Raw genomic sequence first — 3501 nt, 5'->3', positions numbered from 1 at the left:
ACACAACATTATATATTTTTGCGTTCTTCAAAGTCTGGCAATTCTTACTAAGGATATCTTCAGCCCACTCCAATAGCCTGGAATACAACTAGCCCCAGGGCTATGGAACAACGGATTATAGTGAAACTCTCCATCAAATGTGAAAGTGTCATCCTATCGAGTCTCTCTATTTATGATTTGTTGACCCAAACATGATAAAGAAGTTATAATATTTTTGATACAATAATTAGGAGTACAAAGTACCCCCCCCCCCCGTCTTAGGAGGACGACTGTTATATTCAAGAATCCAATCATCTAAACTAGGAAGGTCCCCCAAAGATGGTCATGGAGCAGCATACTAGCCAGCTAATGGCGTACCTACAAGCAATTTGATCTCCACCTCACTGTACTTATTATTTGATATTAAAAGGTATCGAGATTCTGAAGAAGATGACGTCAAATCTCTAAAGTAAATCACGATTCAATCTGTAAAAATAAAAAAAAATATTTTATTAGTACTTAAATTAGTAATTCAATAATCATGGTTATGAATCTCAACAATGAACAATTATATTCTTTGAGCGCAAACTATGCCTAATCTAGACAGTGTAAAGTCTTTATCGATTAGGTAAAGTCTTTGCTTTAGACGGTGTAAAGTTTTTAGCTCAAATGATGTGATGCCTCAGGTTTTAAATGATGTAAGGTGTTTGTCGTAGATGGTGTAAAGTCTTTGGCTCGGACCACGTAATACCTTCGACTCAAATCATGTAAGGTCTTTGCCTTAGACGGTGTAAAGTCTTTGGCTTGGACAACGTGATACCTTTAATTTAAATCATGTAAAGTTTTTGCCTTAAACGGTGTAAAGTCGTTGGTTTGGATTATGTAGTGCCTTTGACGTAGACAGTGTAAAGTCTTTGCCACAAATCATGTAAAGTATTTTTCTTAGACAGTGTATAGTCTTTGGCTCAAACAATGCGGTACCTTCGGATCAGACGGTGTAAAGTTTTCACTAAGGATGATGTAAAATTATTGGCTCAAACAATGCAGCACCTTTGGCTCCAATAGAATAAAAGTTCATTATATATGAAGTAATATTTTTACTTGCAAGATAAAAGGAAAGAAAAAAAGCAACGTAGTGCAAAAAAAAACAAAGAATTACAACATGAGAAAAAAACTTGGATGTAAAGACAACAAGTGCTCATGAATTAAAAACTAATTATTTTAGTTTGGCAATTTTCATATAATGTAAAATAAACATGTGTACCAGAAGCATGAAAAGAAAAAGATGATGCTACCACTACAAAGTCAACAAAAATTGTTATTGCTTACTATTTGAAAATTGTGTTTCACTGTTCCTAAAGTTGTCTACAATATCACTATGTATATATATGTAATATATGACGTGATGGCGCATCTGAAATAAGAAAAAAATGAAATAAAAAAGGAGAAAAGTAAAATTACAAATGCTCGCTTTGTGAATGCTACTGTTTCTCCTATTTCAGCAAATTAAATTTTTCAAAGCCAATTTTTTTTAATGAATACTCAATGTTACAAACTACTATTTATAGAGTGGTGAAAGAAGAATTAATATCCTAAATCAAAACAAATTCAATATTTGATAAGTTAAATATTATTAGGATAAGGAAACGATAGTTATTTTTTTTATGAGGTAAAATCAAAGTTGAATCCTACAAGGAATCAAATTCTCTTCACCCAATTTGAAGTCGAATTAACAAATTCTTCAGCAGCTTTAATTCCATCCAGAGAAAATAAATATATGATATATTTTAATTATTTTTTCCACGTATGATAAATATGTACAAAATATTTAGAAAAATAAAATAAAAATATACACATGTTAATTAGTACTCAGTTAACGTACTAAGAAAATTCTATAGATGACACTTTCTCAATATTGAATTCTTTCGATAATACGTCTTCTAAGAAGACCCAATATATTGAGGCGGTGATGACTTTTAGTTACGCTAGATCACTAACAACACATAAGAAAATGAATTTAACTTCTAATAAGAAACAAAAAATGGAATTTTGTTGAACTTTTGGCCGCACAAGTTCAGGTGAAGGGTTATCCTTTTACTCTTAATTCTATAACATTGTTTCATATTAGCACTCAAATATATTTACTTCAAGACTAGTCTTCAACAAATAAAATATCTCGACAAGACTTAAAGTATGGGGCATTTGTAAGCATTAAAATTATATTGGATTTAAATTCATAAATTAATTTAGACTATATTAAATTCAAGAAAATAGTCCAAATGATGTGGTAATCCAAGTCAAATAAATGAGCCACTAAAAGCACACCACGTGTCAAAGTTTCGTGGCAATCCAAGTCAAATTAAATAAGCCACTAAAATTACACCATGTGTCAAAGTTATATGGCAATCCAAGTCAAATTAAATGAGCCATTAGAATCATGTCATGTGCCAAAATTATGTGGCAATCCAAGTCAAATTAAATGAGCCATTAGAATCATGTCATGTGCCAAAATTATGTGGCAATCCAAGTCAAATTAAATAAGCCACTAAAATCATGCTACATATCAAAGTTATGTGGCAATACAAGTCAAATTAAATGAGCCACTAGAATAATGACACGTGTCGAAGTTATGTTGCAATCTAATTCAAATTAAATAAGCCACTAAAATCATGATACATATCAAAGTTATGTGGCAATACAAGTCAAATTAAATGAGCCACTAGAATAATGACACGTGTATATGTGACATGTTCTGACCAATCAAATTGAAGCTCTTCACCAAAGGCATCTGATTGGTTAGTTCAAACCGATCAATCAAATCACATAGGGATACCACTCCCTTCAACTATAAATAGGGGTCCTCATTATTCTTAGAAAGGGGGGGGGGGGGTTGAAGAACAAGAAGCAAAAAGAGAGCTCGTGGATCAAAGGCCGCAAATTCTCTACAAAGCTACAAAGTTCAAGTAATCAAATTCAAGTTCAAGTTCAAGATCAAGAATGAAGGAAAATATCAAGAAGTTCAAGATCAAGTTACTTGTTCATATTTATTATTCGTCATAACCATACAAGTGTTCGTAATGAATAATTCAAATCCAAATTTGAAGACGAAGATTCAAGATCAAACTATTCAAACCCTTGATTCTAAATCAAATTCAAGTTCAACATATTATATATTCCATATTATTTGAAGAATCAGAGAATTATCATAAAAATTGTAATACACACTACATTTTGAAATCAAATATTACACTTTATTACTCTAATTTTTCGATCTTAATTATTTATTTTTGCTCGGCCACGAAAATTTATTGTCTACATGTGCAACATTAAATAATAAGATACTGTCTATCTTTGTCACAGGTGGGTAGTTCATCAACTTTGATATAACTGGAAAAAGTATATTAAACTAGATTCTTTGGATTTAGTCAAATTAACAGCGAAGGTTATTAATTTCCTTTTCGTCACACCTATTAAACAGCTAGTAATAAGTCTGTTTAAAAACTTTAGGATGCTATTCTCTTT

The sequence above is a fragment of the Solanum dulcamara genome, chromosome 10, assembly GCF_947179165.1.
Source record: "Solanum dulcamara chromosome 10, daSolDulc1.2, whole genome shotgun sequence".
In the NCBI taxonomy this organism is placed as follows: domain Eukaryota; kingdom Viridiplantae; phylum Streptophyta; class Magnoliopsida; order Solanales; family Solanaceae; genus Solanum; species Solanum dulcamara.
Note: the sequence above shows the minus strand (reverse complement) of the source record.